This window comes from Carassius carassius, chromosome 7 (assembly GCF_963082965.1).
Source record: "Carassius carassius chromosome 7, fCarCar2.1, whole genome shotgun sequence".
Lineage (NCBI taxonomy): Eukaryota > Metazoa > Chordata > Actinopteri > Cypriniformes > Cyprinidae > Carassius > Carassius carassius.
Window position 1 is genome coordinate 14,839,090 of NC_081761.1, and position 19,125 is coordinate 14,858,214.

Genomic DNA, 19,125 nt, shown 5'->3' on the forward strand with positions numbered 1-19,125 from the left:
AGACGACCCAGGTGGGACTTTGCACCCACAATTCCCAGCTCCGGAGGCTGATGCCTTATCCATTAGGCCACTGGGCCTTGCTCACTGGTGAACCCAGAGATATTGACAGACAGTCAGAAACAATCTAAAAGTGAAATCATGGTATTGCCAGTTCTATGCTAATTCTTGTGTCTACAGAAAAGTTATCGTCCTTGAATGTCTTTCTTGCACTGCCAGCTTAAATGTAACTCTTGAAAGATGACCCAGGTGGGACTCGAACCCACAATCCTCAGCTCCGAAGGCTGATGCCTTATCCATTAGGCCACTGGGCCTTGCTCTCTAGTGAACCCAGAGGCATTTACAGACAGTCAGAAACAAACTAAACTGAAAGCAATATCGCGAAATTGCCAGTTCTATGCTTATTCTTGTGGAAATAGTGTCATATTGAAGTTATTATCCTGAAATTTTTTGCATAGCCCACTTAAATGAAAGCCCTCAAAGAGGGCCCAGGTGGGACTTGAACCCACAATTCCCAGCTCCGGAGGCTGATGCCTTATCCATTAGGCCACTGGGCCTCATCTGTTAGTGAACCCAGAAGCATTTACATACAGTCTTATCCAAAGCTGAACTGAGTGAGCTTTCAGAAAATTGCCTGTTCTATGCTAATTCTCATGACTTAAACCCACAATCTTCAGCTCTGAAGGTTGATGCCCCATCCGTTTGGCCACTGGACCTTTTCCCACAAGTCCACACAGAGGCATTTACAGACAGTCTTATCCAAGCTGAACTGAGTGAGCTTTCAGAAATTTGCCAATTTTATGCTTATTCTTGTGGCTATAGTGTCATATTGACGTTATCGTCCTAGAATTTCTTACTTGCACCGACAACATAAATGCCACCCTTGAATGATTAACCCACAATCCTCAGCTCCGAAGACCGATGCATTAGGCCACTGGGCCTTGTTCACCGGTGAACCCAGAGGCATTGACAGACAGTCAGAAACAAACTAAACTGAAAGAGTTTTCATGAAATTGCCAGTTCTCATGTTCCATTGGCAGTTCTATGCTAACTCTCATGTTCCTTTATCACAGCTATTCTGTCTCTTTGAACTTATAATCCTGGTACCTGTTGCGCAGCCAACTTAAATCTAACCTATTTAAGACAACTCAGGTGGTAATTTAATTCACAACCCCAGCTCCGAAGGATGATGCCTTATTTATTAGACAACTGGGCATTTTCTGTGATTAAGCCTGAGGTATTCATTAACATTCTGGTGCAAGCTAAATTGGAAGTGATTTTTAAAAAAAAGCCAGTTCTATGCTAATTCTTGTGTCTAGAGTGAAGTTATCAACCTTGAATTTCTTTCTTGCACTGCCAGCTTAATGTAACTCCTGAAAACTGACCCAGGTGGGACTCGAACCCACAATCCTCAGCTCCGAAGGCTGATGCCTTATCCATTAGGCCACTGGGCCTTGTTCACTGGTGAACCCAGAGGCACTGAGAGACAGTCAGAAACAAACTAAACTGAAAGAGTTTTCATGAAATTGACAGTTCTACGCTGAATCATGTGGCTATAGTGTCATATTGAAGTTATCATACTGAAATTTCATTCATGCACTGCCAACATAAACAACACCCTTGAAAGATGAATCCACAATCCTCAGCTCCGAAGGCTGATGCCTTATCCATTAGGCCACTGGGCCTTGTTCACCGGTGTACCCAGAGGCATTTACAGACAGTCTTATGCAAAGCTGATCTGAGTGAGCTTTCAGAAAATTGACAGTTCTATGCTAATCCTCATGACTTGAACCCACAATCTTCAGCTCGATGCCTTATCCTTTTGGCCACTGGACCTTTTCCCACAAGTCCACACAGAGCTGGCTATAGTGTCATATTGAAGTTATCATGCTGAAATTTCTTGCATAGCCCCCTTAAAAGAAAGCCCTCAAAGACGACCCAGGTGGGACTTTGCACCCACAATTCCCAGCTCCGGAGGCTGATGCCTTATCCATTAGGTCACTGGGCCTTGCTCACTGGTGAACCCAGAGATATTGACAGACAGTCAGAAACAATCTAAAAGTGAAATCATGGTATTGCCAGTTCTATGCTAATTCTTGTGTCTACAGTAAAGTCATCGTCCTAGAATTTCTTACTTGCACCGCCAACATAAATGCCACCCTTGAAAGATGAACCCACAATCCTCAGCTCCGAAGACCGATGCATTAGGCCACTGGGCCTTGTTCACCGGTGAACCCAGAGGCATTGACAGACAGTCAGAAACAAACTAAACTGAAAGAGTTTTCATGAAATTGCCAGTTCTCATGTTCCATTGGCAGTTCTATGCTAACTCTCATGTTCCTTTATCACAGCTATTCTGTCTCTTTGAACTTATAATCCTGGTACCTGTTGCGCAGCCAACTTAAATCTAACCTATTTAAGACAACTCAGGTGGTAATTTAATTCACAACCCCATTTCCGAAGGATGATGCCTTATTTATTAGACAACTGGGCATTTTCTGTGATTAAACCTTGAGGTTTTCATTAACATTCTTGTGCAAGCTAAATTGAAAGTGATTTAAAAAAAAAGCCAGTTCTATGCTAATTCTTGTGTCTATAGTGAAGTTATCAACCTTGAATTTCTTTCTTGCACTGCCAGCTTAATGTAACTCCTGAAAACTGACCCAGGTGGGACTCGAACCCACAATCTTCAGCTCAATGCCTTATCCTTTTGGCCACTGGACCTTTTCCCACAAGTCCACACAGAGCTGGCTATAGTGTCATATTGAAGTTATCATGCTGAAATTTCTTGCATAGCACCCTTAAATGAAAGCCCTCAAACACGACCCAGGTGGGACTTTGCACCCACAATTCCCAGCTCCGGAGGCTGATGCCTTATCCATCAGGCCACTGGGCCTTGCTCACTGGTGAACCCAGAGGCACTGAGAGACAGTCAGAAACAAACTAAACTGAAAGAGTTTTCATGAAATTGACAGTTCTATGCTAATCCTCATGACTTGAACCCACAATCTTCAGCTCGATGCCTTATCCTTTTGGCCACTGGACCTTTTCCCACAAGTCCACACAGAGCTGGCTATAGTGTCATATTGAAGTTATCATGCTGAAATTTCTTGCATAGCACCCTTAAATGAAAGCCCTCAAAGACGACCCAGGTGGGACTTTGCACCCACAATTCCCAGCTCCGGAGGCTGATGCCTTATCCATTAGGTCACTGGGCCTTGCTCACTGGTGAACCCAGAGATATTGACAGACAGTCAGAAACAATCTAAAAGTGAAATCATGGTATTGCCAGTTCTATGCTAATTCTTGTGTCTACAGTAAAGTCATCGTCCTAGAATTTCTTACTTGCACCGCCAACATAAATGCCACCCTTGAAAGATGAACCCACAATCCTCAGCTCCGAAGACCGATGCATTAGGCCACTGGGCCTTGTTCACCGGTGAACCCAGAGGCATTGACAGACAGTCAGAAACAAACTAAACTGAAAGAGTTTTCATGAAATTGCCAGTTCTCATGTTCCATTGGCAGTTCTATGCTAACTCTCATGTTCCTTTATCACAGCTATTCTGTCTCTTTGAACTTATAATCCTGGTACCTGTTGCGCAGCCAACTTAAATCTAACCTATTTAAGACAACTCAGGTGGTAATTTAATTCACAACCCCATTACCGAAGGATGATGCCTTATTTATTAGACAACTGGGCATTTTCTGTGATTAAACCTTGAGGTTTTCATTAACATTCTTGTGCAAGCTAAATTGAAAGTGATTTAAAAAAAAGCCAGTTCTATGCTAATTCTTGTGTCTAGAGTGAAGTTATCAACCTTGAATTTCTTTCTTGCACTGCCAGCTTAATGTAACTCCTGAAAACTGACCCAGGTGGGACTCGAACCCACAATCTTCAGCTCAATGCCTTATCCTTTTGGCCACTGGACCTTTTCCCACAAGTCCACACAGAGCTGGCTATAGTGTCATATTGAAGTTATCATGCTGAAATTTCTTGCATAGCACCCTTAAATGAAAGCCCTCAAACACGACCCAGGTGGGACTTTGCACCCACAATTCCCAGCTCCGGAGGCTGATGCCTTATCCATTAGGCCACTGGGCCTTGCTCACTGGTGAACCCAGAGATATTGACAGACAGTCAGAAACAATCTAAAAGTGAAATCATGGTATTGCCAGTTCTATGCTAATTCTTGTGTCTACAGTAAAGTTATCGTCCTTGAATGTCTTTCTTGCACTGCTAGCTTAAATGTAACTCTTGAAAGATGACCCAGGTGGGACTCAAACCCACAATCCTCAGCTCCGAAGGCTGATGCCTTATCCATTAGGCCACTGGGCCTTGCTCTCTAGTGAACCCAGAGGCATTTACAGACAGTCAGAAACAAACTAAACTGAAAGCAATATCACGAAATTGCCAGTTCTATGCTTATTCTTGTGAAAATAGTGTCATATTGAAGTTATTATCCTGAAATTTTTTGCATAGCCCACTTAAATGAAAGCCCTCAAAGAGGGCCCAGGTGGGACTTGAACCCACAAATCCCAGCTCCGGAGACTGATGCCTTATCCATTAGGCCACTGGGCCTCATCTGTTAGTGAACCCAGACGCATTTACATACAGTCTTATCCAAAGCTGAACTGAGTGAGCTTTCAGAAAATTGCCTGTTCTATGCTAATTCTCATGACTTAAACCCACAATCTTCAGCTCTGAAGGTTGATGCCCCATCCGTTTGGCCACTGGACCTTTTCCCACAAGTCCACACAGAGGCATTTACAGACAGTCTTATCCAAGCTGAACTGAGTGAGCTTTCAGAAATTTGCCAATTTTATGCTTATTCTTGTGGCTATAGTGTCATATTGACATTATCGTCCTAGAATTTCTTACTTGCACCGCCAACATAAATGCCACCCTTGAATGATGAACCCACAATCCTCAGCTCCGAAGACCGATGCATTAGGCCACTGGGCCTTGTTCACCGGTGAACCCAGAGGCATTGACAGACAGTCAGAAACAAACTAAACTGAAAGAGTTTTCATGAAATTGCCAGTTCTCATGTTCCATTGGCAGTTCTATGCTAACTCTCATGTTCCTTTATCACAGCTATTCTGTCTCTTTGAACTTATAATCCTGGTACCTGTTGCGCAGCCAACTTAAATCTAACCTATTTAAGACAACTCAGGTGGTAATTTAATTCACAACCCCAGCTCCGAAGGATGATGCCTTATTTATTAGACAACTGGGCATTTTCTGTGATTAAGCCTGAAGTATTCATTAACATTCTGGTGCAAGCTAAATTGAAAGTGATTTTAAAAAAGCCAGTTCTATGCTAATTCTTGTGTCTAGAGTGAAGTGATCAACCTTGAATTTCTTTCTTGCACTGCCAGCTTAATGTAACTCCTGAAAACTGACCCAGGTGGGACTCGAACCCACAATCCTCAGCTCCGAAGGCTGATCCATTAGGCCACTGGGCCTTGTTCACTGGTGAACCCAGAGGCACTGAGAGACAGTCAGAAACAAACTAACCTGAAAGAGTTTTCATGAAATTGACAGTTCTACGCTGAATCATGTGGCTATAGTGTCATATTGAAGTTATCATACTGAAATTTCATTCATGCACTGCCAACATAAACAACACCCTTGAAAGATGAATCCACAATCCTCAGCTCCGAAGGCTGATGCCTTATCCATTAGGCCACTGGGCCTTGTTCACCGGTGTACCCAGAGGCATTTACAGACAGTCTTATGCAAAGCTGATCTGAGTGAGCTTTCAGAAAATTGACAGTTCTATGCTAATCCTCATGACTTGAACCCACAATCTTCAGCTCGATGCCTTATCCTTTTGGCCACTGGACCTTTTCCCACATGCTGAAATTTCTTGCATAGCACCCTTAAATGAAAGCCCTCAAAGAAGACCCAGGTGGGACTTTGCACCCACAATTCCCAGCTCCGGAGGCTGATGCCTTATCCATTAGGCCACTGGTGAACCCAGAGATATTGACAGACAGTCAGAAACAATCTAAAAGTGAAATCATGGTATTGCCAGTTCTATGCTAATTCTTGTGTCTACAGTAAAGTTATCATCCTTGAATGTCTTTCTTGCACTGCCAGCTTAAATGTAACTCTTGAAAGATGACCCAGGTGGGACTCGAACCCACAATCCTCAGCTCCGAAGGCTGATGCCTTATCCATTAGGCCACTGGGCCTTGCTCTCTAGTGAACCCAGAGGCATTTACAGACAGTCAGAAACAAACTAAACTGAAAGCAATATCGCGAAATTGCCAGTTCTATGCTTATTCTTGTGGAAATAGTGTCATATTGAAGTTATCATACTGAAATTTCTTGCATAGCCCACTTAAATGAAAGCCCTCAAAGACGACCCAGGTGGGACTTGAACCCACAATTCCCAGCTCCGGAGGCTGATGCCTTATCCATTAGGCCACTGGGCCTCATCTGTTAGTGAACCCAGACGCATTTACATACAGTCTTAACCAAAGCTGAACTGAGTGAGCTTTCAGAAAATTGCCTGTTCTATGCTAATTCTCATGACTTGAACCCAAAATCTTCAGCTCTGAAGGTTGATGCCTTATCCGTTTGGCCACTGGACCTTTTCCCAAAAGTCCACATAGAGGCATTTTCAGACAGTCTTATCCAAGCTGAACTGAGTGAGCTTTCAGAAATTTGCCAATTTTATGCTTATTCTTGTGGCTATAGTGTCATATTGACGTTATTGTCCTAGAATTTCTTACTTGCACCGCCAACATAAATGCCACCCTTGAAAGATGAACCCACAATCCTCAGCTCCGAAGACCGATGCATTAGGCCACTGGGCCTTGTTCACCGGTGAACCCAGAGGCATTGACAGACAGTCAGAAACAAACTAAACTGAAAGAGTTTTCATGAAATTGCCAGTTCTCATGTTCCATTGGCAGTTCTATGCTAACTCTCATGTTCCTTTATCACAGCTATTCTGTCTCTTTGAACTTATAATCCTGGTACCTGTTGCACAGCCAACTTAAATCTAACCTATTTAAGACAACTCAGGTGGTAATTTAATTCACAACCCCAGCTCCGAAGGTTGATGCCTTATTTATTAGACAACTGGGCATTTTCTGTGATTAAGCCTGAGGTATTCATTAACATTCTGGTGCAAGCTAAATTGAAAGTGATTTAAAAAAAGCCAGTTCTATGCTAATTCTTGTGTCTAGAGTGAAGTTATCAACCTTGAATTTCTTTCTTGCACTGCCAGCTTAATGTAACTCCTGAAAACTGACCCAGGTGGGACTCGAACCCACAATCCTCAGCTCCGAAGGCTGATGCCTTATCCATTAGGCCACTGGGCCTTGTTCACTGGTGAGCCCAGAGGCACTGAGAGACAGTCAGAAACAAACTAAACTGAAAGAGTTTTCATGAAATTGACAGTTCTACGCTGAATCATGTGGCTATAGTGTCATATTGAAGTTATCATACTGAAATTTCATTCATGCACTGCCAACATAAACAACACCCTTGAAAGATGAATCCACAATCCTCAGCTCCGAAGGCTGATGCCTTATCCATTAGGCCACTGGGCCTTGTTCACCGGTGTACCCAGAGGCATTTACAGACAGTCTTATGCAAAGCTGATCTGAGTGAGCTTTCAGAAAATTGACAGTTCTATGCTAATCCTCATGACTTGAACCCACAATCTTCAGCTCGATGCCTTATCCTTTTGGCCACTGGACCTTTTCCCACAAGTCCACACAGAGCTGGCTATAGTGTCATATTGAAGTTATCATGCTGAAATTTCTTGCATAGCACCCTTAAATGAAAGCCCTCAAAGACGACCCAGGTGGGACTTTGCACCCACAATTCCCAGCTCCGGAGGCTGATGCCTTATCCATTAGGTCACTGGGCCTTGCTCACTGGTGAACCCAGAGATATTGACAGACAGTCAGAAACAATCTAAAAGTGAAATCATGGTATTGCCAGTTCTATGCTAATTCTTGTGTCTACAGTAAAGTCATCGTCCTAGAATTTCTTACTTGCACCGCCAACATAAATGCCACCCTTGAAAGATGAACCCACAATCCTCAGCTCCGAAGACCGATGCATTAGGCCACTGGGCCTTGTTCACCGGTGAACCCAGAGTCATTGACAGACAGTCAGAAACAAACTAAACTGAAAGAGTTTTCATGAAATTGCCAGTTCTCATGTTCCATTGGCAGTTCTATGCTAACTCTCATGTTCCTTTATCACAGCTATTCTGTCTCTTTGAACTTATAATCCTGGTACCTGTTGCGCAGCCAACTTAAATCTAACCTATTTAAGACAACTCAGGTGGTAATTTAATTCACAACCCCATTTCCGAAGGATGATGCCTTATTTATTAGACAACTGGGCATTTTCTGTGATTAAACCTTGAGGTTTTCATTAACATTCTTGTGCAAGCTAAATTGAAAGTGATTTAAAAAAAAGCCAGTTCTATGCTAATTCTTGTGTCTAGAGTGAAGTTATCAACCTTGAATTTCTTTCTTGCACTGCCAGCTTAATGTAACTCCTGAAAACTGACCCAGGTGGGACTCGAACCCACAATCTTCAGCTCAATGCCTTATCCTTTTGGCCACTGGACCTTTTCCCACAAGTCCACACAGAGCTGGCTATAGTGTCATATTGAAGTTATCATGCTGAAATTTCTTGCATAGCACCCTTAAATGAAAGCCCTCAAACACGACCCAGGTGGGACTTTGCACCCACAATTCCCAGCTCCGGAGGCTGATGCCTTATCCATTAGGCCACTGGGCCTTGCTCACTGGTGAACCCAGAGATATTGACAGACAGTCAGAAACAATCTAAAAGTGAAATCATGGTATTGCCAGTTCTATGCTAATTCTTGTGTCTACAGTAAAGTTATCGTCCTTGAATGTCTTTCTTGCACTGCTAGCTTAAATGTAACTCTTGAAAGATGACCCAGGTGGGACTCGAACCCACAATCCTCAGCTCCTAAGGCTGATGCCTTATCCATTAGGCCACTGGGCCTTGCTCTCTAGTGAACCCAGAGGCATTTACAGACAGTCAGAAACAAACTAAACTGAAAGCAATATCACGAAATTGCCAGTTCTATGCTTATTCTTGTGAAAATAGTGTCATATTGAAGTTATTATCCTGAAATTTTTTGCATAGCCCACTTAAAAGAAAGCCCTCAAAGAGGGCCCAGGTGGGACTTGAACCCACAAATCCCAGCTCCGGAGACTGATGCCTTATCCATTAGGCCACTGGGCCTCATCTGTTAGTGAACCCAGACGCATTTACATACAGTCTTAACCAAAGCTGAACTGAGTGAGCTTTCAGAAAATTGCCTGTTCTATGCTAATTCTCATGACTTAAACCCACAATCTTCAGCTCTGAAGGTTGATGCCCCATCCGTTTGGCCACTGGACCTTTTCCCACAAGTCCACACAGAGGCATTTACAGACAGTCTTATCCAAGCTGAACTGAGTGAGCTTTCAGAAATTTGCCAATTTTATGCTTATTCTTGTGGCTATAGTGTCATATTGACATTATCGTCCTAGAATTTCTTACTTGCACCGCCAACATAAATGCCACCCTTGAATGATGAACCCACAATCCTCAGCTCCGAAGACCGATGCATTAGGCCACTGGGCCTTGTTCACCGGTGAACCCAGAGGCATTGACAGACAGTCAGAAACAAACTAAACTGAAAGAGTTTTCATGAAATTGCCAGTTCTCATGTTCCATTGGCAGTTCTATGCTAACTCTCATGTTCCTTTATCACAGCTATTCTGTCTCTTTGAACTTATAATCCTGGTACCTGTTGCGCAGCCAACTTAAATCTAACCTATTTAAGACAACTCAGGTGGTAATTTAATTCACAACCCCAGCTCCGAAGGATGATGCCTTATTTATTAGACAACTGGGCATTTTCTGTGATTAAGCCTGAAGTATTCATTAACATTCTGGTGCAAGCTAAATTGAAAGTGATTTAAAAAAAGCCAGTTCTATGCTAATTCTTGTGTCTAGAGTGAAGTGTTCAAACCTTGAATTTCTTTCTTGCACTGCCAGCTTAATGTAACTCCTGAAAACTGACCCAGGTGGGACTCGAACCCACAATCCTCAGCTCCGAAGGCTGATCCATTAGGCCACTGGGCCTTGTTCACTGGTGAACCCAGAGGCACTGAGAGACAGTCAGAAACAAACTAACCTGAAAGAGTTTTCATGAAATTGACAGTTCTACGCTGAATCATGTGGCTATAGTGTCATATTGAAGTTATCATACTGAAATTTCATTCATGCACTGCCAACATAAACAACACCCTTGAAAGATGAATCCACAATCCTCAGCTCCGAAGGCTGATGCCTTATCCATTAGGCCACTGGGCCTTGTTCACCGGTGTACCCAGAGGCATTTACAGACAGTCTTATGCAAAGCTGATCTGAGTGAGCTTTCAGAAAATTGACAGTTCTATGCTAATCCTCATGACTTGAACCCACAATCTTCAGCTCGATGCCTTATCCTTTTGGCCACTGGACCTTTTCCCAGAAGTCCACACAGAGCTGGCTATAGTGTCATATTGAAGTTATCATGCTGAAATTTTTTGCATAGCACCCTTAAATGAAAGCCCTCAAAGACGACCCAGGTGGGACTTTGCACCCACAATTCCCAGCTCCGGAGGCTGATGCCTTATCCATTAGGCAACTGGGCCTTGCTCACTGGTGAACCCAGAGATATTGACAGACAGTCAGAAACAATCTAAAAGTGAAATCATGGTATTGCCAGTTCTATGCTAATTCTTGTGTCTACAGTAAAGTTATCGTCCTTGAATGTCTTTCTTGCACTGCCAGCTTAAATGTAACTCTTGAAAGATGACCCAGGTGGGACTCGAACCCACAATCCTCAGCTCCGAAGGCTGATGCCTTATCCATTAGGCCACTGGGCCTTGCTCTCTAATGAACCCAGAGGCATTTACAGACAGTCAGAAACAAACTAAACTGAAAGCAATATCGCAAAATTGCCAGTTCTATGCTTATTCTTGTGGAAATAGTGTCATATTGAAGTTATCATCCTGAAATTTTTTGCATAGCCCACTTAAATGAAAGCCCTCAAAGAGGGCCCAGGTGGGACTTGAACCCACAATTCCCAGCTCCGGAGGCTGATGCCTTATCCATTAGGCCACTGGGCCTCATCTCTTAGTGAACCCAGACGCATTTACATACAGTCTTATCCAAAGCTGAACTGAGTGAGCTTTCAGAAAATTGCCTGTTCTATGCTAATTCTCATGACTTAAACCCACAATCTTCAGCTCTGAAGGTTGATGCCCCATCCGTTTGGCCACTGGACCTTTTCCCACAAGTCCACACAGAGGCATTTACAGACAGTCTTATCCAAGCTGAACTGAGTGAGCTTTCAGAAATTTGCCAATTTTATGCTTATTCTTGTGGCTATATTGTCATATTGACGTTATCGTCCTAGAATTTCTTACTTGCACTGCCAGCTTAATGTAACTCCTGAAAACTGACCCAGGTGGGACTCGAACCCACAATCCTCAGCTCCGAAGGCTGATGCCTTATCCATTAGGCCACTGGGCCTTGTTCACTGGTGAACCCAGAGGCACTGAGAGACAGTCAGAAACAAACTAAACTGAAAGAGTTTTCATGAAATTGACAGTTCTACGCTGAATCATGTGGCTATAGTGTCATATTGAAGTTATCATACTGAAATTTCATTCATGCACTGCCAACATAAACAAGACCCTTGAAAGATGAATCCACAATCCTCAGCTCCGAAGGCTGATGCCTTATCCATTAGGCCACTGGGCCTTGTTCACCGGTGTACCCAGAGGCATTTACAGACAGTCTTATGCAAAGCTGATCTGAGTGAGCTTTCAGAAAATTGACAGTTCTATGCTAATCCTCATGACTTGAACCCACAATCTTCAGCTCGATGCCTTATCCTTTTGGCCACTGGACCTTTTCCCACAAGTCCACACAGAGCTGGCTATAGTGTCATATTGAAGTTATCATGCTGAAATTTCTTGCATAGCCCCCTTAAATGAAAGCCCTCAAAGACGACCCAGGTGGGACTTTGCACCCACAATTCCCAGCTCCGGAGGCTGATGCCTTATCCATTAGGCCACTGGGCCTTGCTCACTGGTGAACCCAGAGATATTGACAGACAGTCAGAAACAATCTAAAAGTGAAATCATGGTATTGCCAGTTCTATGCTAATTCTTGTGTCTACAGTAAAGTTATCGTCCTTGAATGTCTTTCTTGCATTGCCAGCTTAAATGTAACTCTTGAAAGATGACCCAGGTGGGACTCGAACCCACAATCCTCAGCTCCGAAGGCTGATGCCTTATCCATTAGGCCACTGGGCCTTGCTCTCTAGTGAACCCAGAGGCATTTACAGACAGTCAGAAACAAACTAAACTGAAAGCAATATCGCGAAATTGCCAGTTCTATGCTTATTCTTGTGGAAATAGTGTCATATTGAAGTTATCATCCTGAAATTTTTTGCATAGCCCACTTAAATGAAAGCCCTCAAAGAGGGCCCAGGTGGGACTTGAACCCACAATTCCCAGCTCCGGAGGCTGATGCATTATCCATTAGGCCACTGGGCCTCATCTCTTAGTGAACCCAGACGCATTTACATACAGTCTTATCCAAAGCTGAACTGAGTGAGCTTTCAGAAAATTGCCTGTTCTATGCTAATTCTCATGACTTAAACCCACAATCTTCAGCTCTGAAGGTTGATGCCCCATCCGTTTGGCCACTGGACCTTTTCCCACAAGTCCACACAGAGGCATTTACAGACAGTCTTATCCAAGCTGAACTGAGTGAGCTTTCAGAAATTTGCCAATTTTATGCTTATTCTTGTGGCTATACTGTCATATTGACGTTATCGTCCTAGAATTTCTTACTTGCACCGCCAACATAAATGCCACCCTTGAAAGATGAACCCACAATCCTCAGCTCCGAAGACCGATGCATTAGGCCACTGGGCCTTGTTCACCGGTGAACCCAGAGGCATTGACAGACAGTCAGAAACAAACTAAACTGAAAGAGTTTTCATGAAATTGCCAGTTCTCATGTTCCATTGGCAGTTCTATGCTAACTCTCATGTTCCTTTATCACAGCTATTCTGTCTCTTTGAACTTATAATCCTGGTACCTGTTGCGCAGCCAACTTAAATCTAACCTATTTAAGACAACTCAGGTGGTAATTTAATTCACAACCCCAGCTCCGAAGGATGATGCCTTATTTATTAGACAACTGGGCATTTTCTGTGATTAAGCCTGAGGTATTCATTAACATTCTGGTGCAAGCTAAATTGAAAGTGATTTTTAAAAAAAAGCCAGTTCTATGCTAATTCTTGTGTCTATAGTGAAGTTATCAACCTTGAATTTCTTTCTTGCACTGCCAGCTTAATGTAACTCCTGAAAACTGACCCAGGTGGGACTCGAACCCACAAACTTCAGCTCAATGCCTTATCCTTTTGGCCACTGGACCTTTTCCCACAAGTCCACACAGAGCTGGCTATAGTGTCATATTGAAGTTATCATGCTGAAATTTCTTGCATAGCACCCTTAAATGAAAGCCCTCAAAGACGACCCAGGTGGGACTTTGCACCCACAATTCCCAGCTCCGGAGGCTGATGCCTTATCCATTAGGCCACTGGGCCTTGCTCACTGGTGAACCCAGAGGCACTGAGAGACAGTCAGAAACAAACTAAACTGAAAGAGTTTTCATGAAATTGACAGTTCTACGCTGAATCATGTGGCTATAGTGTCATATTGAAGTTATCATACTGAAATTTCATTCATGCACTGCCAACATAAACAACACCCTTGAAAGATGAATCCACAATCCTCAGCTCCGAAGGCTGATGCCTTATCCATTAGGCCACTGGGCCTTGTTCACCGGTGTACCCAGAGGCATTTACAGACAGTCTTATGCAAAGCTGATCTGACTGAGCTTTCAGAAAATTGACAGTTCTATGCTAATCCTCATGACTTGAACCCACAATCTTCAGCTCGATGCCTTATCCTTTTGGCCACTGGACCTTTTCCCACAAGTCCACACAGAGCTGGCTATAGTGTCATATTGAAGTTATCATGCTGAAATTTCTTGCATAGCACCCTTAAACGAAAGCCCTCAAAGACGACCCAGGTGGGACTTTGCACCCACAATTCCCAGCTCCGGAGGCTGATGCCTTATCCATTAGGTCACTGGGCCTTGCTCACTGGTGAACCCAGAGATATTGACAGACAGTCAGAAACAATCTAAAAGTGAAATCATGGTATTGCCAGTTCTATGCTAATTCTTGTGTCTACAGTAAAGTTATCGTCCTAGAATTTCTTACTTGCACCGCCAACATAAATGCCACCCTTGAAAGATGAACCCACAATCCTCAGCTCCGAAGACCGATGCATTAGGCCACTGGGCCTTGTTCACCGGTGTACCCAGAGGCATTGACAGACAGTCAGAAACAAACTAAACTGAAAGAGTTTTCATGAAATTGCCAGTTCTCATGTTCCGTTGGCAGTTCTATGCTAACTCTCATGTTCCTTTATCACAGCTATTCTGTCTCTTTGAACTTATCATCCTGGTACCAGTTGCGCAGCCAACTTAAATCTAACCTATGAAAGACAACTCAGGTGGTAATTTAATTCACAACCCCCAGCTCAGAAGGTTGATGCCTTATTTATTAGACAACTGGGCATTTTCTCTGATTAAGCCTGAGGTATTCATTAATATTCTGGTGAAAGCTATATTGAAAGTTATTTAAAAAAAAGCCAGTTCTATGCTAATTCTTGGGTCTATAGTAAAGTTATCGTCCTTGGATTTTTTTCTTGCACTGCCAGCTTAAATGCAACTATTGAAAGATGACCCAAGTGGGACTCGAACCCACAATACTCAGCTCCGAAGGCTGATGCCTTATCCATTAGGCCGCTGGGCCTCGTTCACTAGTGACCCCAGAGGCATTGACAGACAGTCAGAAACAAACTAAAAGCAATATCAGGAAATTGCCAGTTCTATGCTAATTCTTGTCTCTAGAGTGAAGTTATCAACCTTGAATTTCTTTCTTGCACTGCCAGCCTAATGTAACTCCTGAAAACTGACCCAGGTGGGACTCGAACCCACAATCCTCAGCTCCGAAGGCTGATGCCTTATCCATTAGGCCACTGGGCCTTGTTTACTGGTGAACCCAGAGGCACTGAGAGACAGTCAGAAACAAACTAAACTGAAAGAGTTTTCATGAAATTGACAGTTCTACGCTGAATCATGTGGCTATAGTGTCATATTGAAGTTATCATAATGAAATTTCATTGATGCACTGCCAACATAAACAACACCCTTGAAAGATGAATCCACAATCCTCAGCTCCGAAGGCTGATGCCTTATCCATTAGGCCACTGGGCCTTGTTCACCGGTGTACCCAGAGGCATTTATAGACAGTCTTATGCAAAGCTGATCTGAGTGAGCTTTCAGAAAATTGACAGTTCTATGCTAATCCTCATGACTTGAACCCACAATCTTCAGCTCGATGCCTTATCCTTTTGGCCACTGGACCTTTTCCCACAAGTCCACACAGAGCTGGCTATAGTGTCATATTGAAGTTATCATGCTGAAATTTCTTGCATAGCACCCTTAAATGAAAGCCCTCAAAGACGACCCAGGTGGGACTTTGCACCCACAATTCCCAGCTCCAGAGGCTGATGCCTTATCCATTAGGCCACTGGGCCTTGTTCACTGGTGAACCCAGAGGCACTGAGAGACAGTCAGAAACAAACTAAACTGAAAGAGTTTTCATGAAATTGACAGTTCTACGCTGAATCATGTGGCTATAGTGTCATATTGAAGTTATCATACTGAAATTTCATTCATGCACTGCCAACATAAACAACACCCTTGAAAGATGAATCCACAATCCTCAGCTCCGAAGGCTGATGCCTTATCCATTAGGCCACTGGGCCTTGTTCACCGGTGTACCCAGAGGCATTTACAGACAGTCTTATGCAAAGCTGATCTGAGTGAGCTTTCAGAAAATTGACAGTTCTATGCTAATCCTCATGACTTGAACCCACAATCTTCAGCTCGATGCCTTATCCTTTTGGCCACTGGACCTTTTCCCACAAGTCCATAGTGTCATATTGAAGTTATCATGCTGAAATTTCTTGCATAGCCCCCTTAAATGAAAGCCCTCAAAGACGACCCAGGTGGGACTCGAACCCACAATCCTCAGCTCCGAAGGCTGATGCCTTATCCATTAGGCCACTGGGCCTTGCTCTCTAGTGAACCCAGAGGCATTTACAGACAGTCAGAAACAAACTAAACTGAAAGCAATATCGCGAAATTGCCAGTTCTATGCTTATTCTTGTGGAAATAGTGTCATATTGAAGTTATTATCCTGAAATTTTTTGCATAGCCCACTTAAATGAAAGCCCTCAAAGAGGGCCCAGGTGGGACTTGAACCCACAATTCCCAGCTCCGGAGGCTGATGCCTTATCCATTAGGCCACTGGGCCTCATCTGTTAGTGAACCCAGAAGCATTTACATACAGTCTTATCCAAAGCTGAACTGAGTGAGCTTTCAGAAAATTGCCTGTTCTATGCTAATTCTCATGACTTAAACCCACAATCTTCAGCTCTGAAGGTTGATGCCCCATCCGTTTGGCCACTGGACCTTTTCCCACAAGTCCACACAGAGGCATTTACAGACAGTCTTATCCAAGCTGAACTGAGTGAGCTTTCAGAAATTTGCCAATTTTATGCTTATTCTTGTGGCTATAGTGTCATATTGACGTTATCGTCCTAGAATTTCTTACTTGCACCGACAACATAAATGCCACCCTTGAATGATTAACCCACAATCCTCAGCTCCGAAGACCGATGCATTAGGCCACTGGGCCTTGTTCACCGGTGAACCCAGAGGCATTGACAGACAGTCAGAAACAAACTAAACTGAAAGAGTTTTCATGAAATTGCCAGTTCTCATGTTCCATTGGCAGTTCTATGCTAACTCTCATGTTCCTTTATCACAGCTATTCTGTCTCTTTGAACTTATAATCCTGGTACCTGTTGCGCAGCCAACTTAAATCTAACCTATTTAAGACAACTCAGGTGGTAATTTAATTCACAACCCCAGCTCCGAAGGATGATGCCTTATTTATTAGACAACTGGGCATTTTCTGTGATTAAGCCTGAGGTATTCATTAACATTCTGGTGCAAGCTAAATTGGAAGTGATTTAAAAAAAGCCAGTTCTATGCTAATTCTTGTGTCTAGAGTGAAGTTATCAACCTTGAATTTCTTTCTTGCACTGCCAGCTTAATGTAACTCCTGAAAACTGACCCAGGTGGGACTCGAACCCACAATCCTCAGCTCCGAAGGCTGATGCCTTATCCATTAGGCCACTGGGCCTTGTTCACTGGTGAACCCAGAGGCACTGAGAGACAGTCAGAAACAAACTAAACTGAAAGAGTTTTCATGAAATTGACAGTTCTACGCTGAATCATGTGGCTATAGTGTCATATTGAAGTTATCATACTGAAATTTCATTCATGCACTGCCAACATAAACAACACCCTTGAAAGATGAATCCACAATCCTCAGCTCCGAAGGCTGATGCCTTATCCATTAGGCCACTGGGCCTTGTTCACCGGTGTACCCAGAGGCATTTACAGACAGTCTTATGCAAAGCTGATCTGAGTGAGCTTTCAGAAAATTGACAGTTCTATGCTAATCCTCATGACTTGAACCCACAATCTTCAGCTCGATGCCTTATCCTTTTGGCCACTGGACCTTTTCCCACAAGTCCACACAGAGCTGGCTATAGTGTCATATTGAAGTTATCATGCTGAAATTTCTTGCATAGCCCCCTTAAAAGAAAGCCCTCAAAGACGACCCAGGTGGGACTTTGCACCCACAATTCCCAGCTCCGGAGGCTGATGCCTTATCCATTAGGCCACTGGGCCTTGCTCACTGGTGAACCCAGAGATATTGACAGACAGTCAGAAACAATCTAAAAGTGAAATCATGGTATTGCCAGTTCTATGCTAATTCTTGTGTCTACAGTAAAGTTATCGTCCTTGAATGTCTTTCTTGCACTGCCAGCTTAAATGTAACTCTTGAAAGATGACCCAGGTGGGACTCGAACCCACAATCCTCAGCTCCGAAGGCTGATGCCTTATCCATTAGGCCACTGGGCCTTGCTCTCTAGTGAACCCAGAGGCATTTACAGACAGTCAGAAACAAACTAAACTGAAAGTAATATCGCGAAATTGCCAGTTCTATGCTTATTCTTGTGGAAATAGTGTCATATTGAAGTTATCATCCTGAAATTTTTTGCATAGCCCACTTAAATGAAAGCCCTCAAAGAGGACCCAGGTGGGACTTGAACCCACAATTCCCAGCTCCGGAGGCTGATGCCTTATCCATTAGGCCACTGGGCCTCATCTCTTAGTGAACCCAGACGCATTTACATACAGTCTTATCCAAAGCTGAACTGAGTGAGCTTTCAGAAAATTGCCTGTTCTATGCTAATTCTCATGACTTAAACCCACAATCTTCAGCTCTGAAGGTTGATGCCCCATCCGTTTGGCCACTGGACCTTTTCCCACAAGTCCACACAGAGGCATTTACAGACAGTCTTATCCAAGCTGAACTGAGTGAGCTTTCAGAAATTTGCCAATTTTATGCTTATTCTTGTGGCTATACTGTCATATTGACGTTATCGTCCTAGAATTTCTTACTTGCACCGCCAACATAAATGCCACCCTTGAAAGATGAACCCACAATCCTCAGCTCCGAAGACCGATGCATTAGGCCACTGGGCCTTGTTCACCGGTGAACCCAGAGGCATTGACAGACAGTCAGAAACAAACTAAACTGAAAGAGTTTTCATGAAATTGCCAGTTCTCATGTTCCATTGGCAGTTCTATGCTAACTCTCATGTTCCTTTATCACAGCTATTCTGTCTCTTTGAACTTATAATCCTGGTACCTGTTGCGCAGCCAACTTAAATCTAACCTATTTAAGACAACTCAGGTGGTAATTTAATTCACAACCCCAGCTCCGAAGGATGATGCCTTATTTATTAGACAACTGGGCATTTTCTGTGATTAAGCCTGAGGTA

General features: G+C 43.4%; 26 non-coding genes across 26 annotated transcripts; all 26 read right to left on the reverse strand.

Annotated features, from left to right (window-relative positions):
- Positions 1–238: 238 nt before the first annotated feature.
- trnar-ucg (transfer RNA arginine (anticodon UCG)) lies at positions 239–311 on the reverse strand. The gene has a single exon. It is a non-coding gene; the product is annotated as a tRNA-Arg (tRNA).
- A 170-nt stretch (positions 312–481) lies between these two features.
- trnar-ccg (transfer RNA arginine (anticodon CCG)) lies at positions 482–554 on the reverse strand. Its single transcript has one exon. It is a non-coding gene; the product is annotated as a tRNA-Arg (tRNA).
- Positions 555–1,378: 824 nt separating this feature from the next.
- On the reverse strand, positions 1,379–1,451 carry trnar-ucg (transfer RNA arginine (anticodon UCG)). Its single transcript has one exon. It is a non-coding gene; the product is annotated as a tRNA-Arg (tRNA).
- A 2,414-nt stretch (positions 1,452–3,865) lies between these two features.
- On the reverse strand, positions 3,866–4,102 carry trnar-ccg (transfer RNA arginine (anticodon CCG)). Its single transcript has 2 exons — positions 4,066–4,102; positions 3,866–3,901 (listed from the first exon to the last, which is right to left on the reverse strand). It is a non-coding gene; the product is annotated as a tRNA-Arg (tRNA).
- Positions 4,103–4,263: 161 nt separating this feature from the next.
- On the reverse strand, positions 4,264–4,336 carry trnar-ucg (transfer RNA arginine (anticodon UCG)). The gene has a single exon. It is a non-coding gene; the product is annotated as a tRNA-Arg (tRNA).
- A 170-nt stretch (positions 4,337–4,506) lies between these two features.
- On the reverse strand, positions 4,507–4,579 carry trnar-ccg (transfer RNA arginine (anticodon CCG)). The gene has a single exon. It is a non-coding gene; the product is annotated as a tRNA-Arg (tRNA).
- An 821-nt stretch (positions 4,580–5,400) lies between these two features.
- Positions 5,401–5,697, reverse strand: trnar-ucg (transfer RNA arginine (anticodon UCG)). Its single transcript has 2 exons — positions 5,661–5,697; positions 5,401–5,436 (listed from the first exon to the last, which is right to left on the reverse strand). It is a non-coding gene; the product is annotated as a tRNA-Arg (tRNA).
- Positions 5,698–6,125: 428 nt separating this feature from the next.
- On the reverse strand, positions 6,126–6,198 carry trnar-ucg (transfer RNA arginine (anticodon UCG)). The gene has a single exon. It is a non-coding gene; the product is annotated as a tRNA-Arg (tRNA).
- A 170-nt stretch (positions 6,199–6,368) lies between these two features.
- trnar-ccg (transfer RNA arginine (anticodon CCG)) lies at positions 6,369–6,441 on the reverse strand. The gene has a single exon. It is a non-coding gene; the product is annotated as a tRNA-Arg (tRNA).
- Positions 6,442–7,262: 821 nt separating this feature from the next.
- trnar-ucg (transfer RNA arginine (anticodon UCG)) lies at positions 7,263–7,335 on the reverse strand. Its single transcript has one exon. It is a non-coding gene; the product is annotated as a tRNA-Arg (tRNA).
- Positions 7,336–8,539: 1,204 nt separating this feature from the next.
- On the reverse strand, positions 8,540–8,776 carry trnar-ccg (transfer RNA arginine (anticodon CCG)). The gene is made up of 2 exons: positions 8,740–8,776; positions 8,540–8,575 (listed from the first exon to the last, which is right to left on the reverse strand). It is a non-coding gene; the product is annotated as a tRNA-Arg (tRNA).
- A 161-nt stretch (positions 8,777–8,937) lies between these two features.
- On the reverse strand, positions 8,938–9,010 carry trnal-uag (transfer RNA leucine (anticodon UAG)). Its single transcript has one exon. It is a non-coding gene; the product is annotated as a tRNA-Leu (tRNA).
- Positions 9,011–9,180: 170 nt separating this feature from the next.
- Positions 9,181–9,253, reverse strand: trnar-ccg (transfer RNA arginine (anticodon CCG)). The gene has a single exon. It is a non-coding gene; the product is annotated as a tRNA-Arg (tRNA).
- An 822-nt stretch (positions 9,254–10,075) lies between these two features.
- trnar-ucg (transfer RNA arginine (anticodon UCG)) lies at positions 10,076–10,372 on the reverse strand. The gene is made up of 2 exons: positions 10,336–10,372; positions 10,076–10,111 (listed from the first exon to the last, which is right to left on the reverse strand). It is a non-coding gene; the product is annotated as a tRNA-Arg (tRNA).
- Positions 10,373–10,856: 484 nt separating this feature from the next.
- On the reverse strand, positions 10,857–10,929 carry trnar-ucg (transfer RNA arginine (anticodon UCG)). The gene has a single exon. It is a non-coding gene; the product is annotated as a tRNA-Arg (tRNA).
- A 170-nt stretch (positions 10,930–11,099) lies between these two features.
- trnar-ccg (transfer RNA arginine (anticodon CCG)) lies at positions 11,100–11,172 on the reverse strand. Its single transcript has one exon. It is a non-coding gene; the product is annotated as a tRNA-Arg (tRNA).
- Positions 11,173–11,505: 333 nt separating this feature from the next.
- Positions 11,506–11,578, reverse strand: trnar-ucg (transfer RNA arginine (anticodon UCG)). The gene has a single exon. It is a non-coding gene; the product is annotated as a tRNA-Arg (tRNA).
- Positions 11,579–12,293: 715 nt separating this feature from the next.
- On the reverse strand, positions 12,294–12,366 carry trnar-ucg (transfer RNA arginine (anticodon UCG)). Its single transcript has one exon. It is a non-coding gene; the product is annotated as a tRNA-Arg (tRNA).
- Positions 12,367–13,433: 1,067 nt separating this feature from the next.
- Positions 13,434–13,670, reverse strand: trnar-ccg (transfer RNA arginine (anticodon CCG)). Its single transcript has 2 exons — positions 13,634–13,670; positions 13,434–13,469 (listed from the first exon to the last, which is right to left on the reverse strand). It is a non-coding gene; the product is annotated as a tRNA-Arg (tRNA).
- A 1,205-nt stretch (positions 13,671–14,875) lies between these two features.
- trnar-ucg (transfer RNA arginine (anticodon UCG)) lies at positions 14,876–14,948 on the reverse strand. Its single transcript has one exon. It is a non-coding gene; the product is annotated as a tRNA-Arg (tRNA).
- A 160-nt stretch (positions 14,949–15,108) lies between these two features.
- trnar-ucg (transfer RNA arginine (anticodon UCG)) lies at positions 15,109–15,181 on the reverse strand. The gene has a single exon. It is a non-coding gene; the product is annotated as a tRNA-Arg (tRNA).
- Positions 15,182–16,201: 1,020 nt separating this feature from the next.
- Positions 16,202–16,274, reverse strand: trnar-ucg (transfer RNA arginine (anticodon UCG)). The gene has a single exon. It is a non-coding gene; the product is annotated as a tRNA-Arg (tRNA).
- A 170-nt stretch (positions 16,275–16,444) lies between these two features.
- Positions 16,445–16,517, reverse strand: trnar-ccg (transfer RNA arginine (anticodon CCG)). Its single transcript has one exon. It is a non-coding gene; the product is annotated as a tRNA-Arg (tRNA).
- Positions 16,518–17,338: 821 nt separating this feature from the next.
- On the reverse strand, positions 17,339–17,411 carry trnar-ucg (transfer RNA arginine (anticodon UCG)). Its single transcript has one exon. It is a non-coding gene; the product is annotated as a tRNA-Arg (tRNA).
- Positions 17,412–18,126: 715 nt separating this feature from the next.
- trnar-ucg (transfer RNA arginine (anticodon UCG)) lies at positions 18,127–18,199 on the reverse strand. Its single transcript has one exon. It is a non-coding gene; the product is annotated as a tRNA-Arg (tRNA).
- Positions 18,200–18,369: 170 nt separating this feature from the next.
- On the reverse strand, positions 18,370–18,442 carry trnar-ccg (transfer RNA arginine (anticodon CCG)). The gene has a single exon. It is a non-coding gene; the product is annotated as a tRNA-Arg (tRNA).
- Positions 18,443–19,125: the final 683 nt, after the last annotated feature.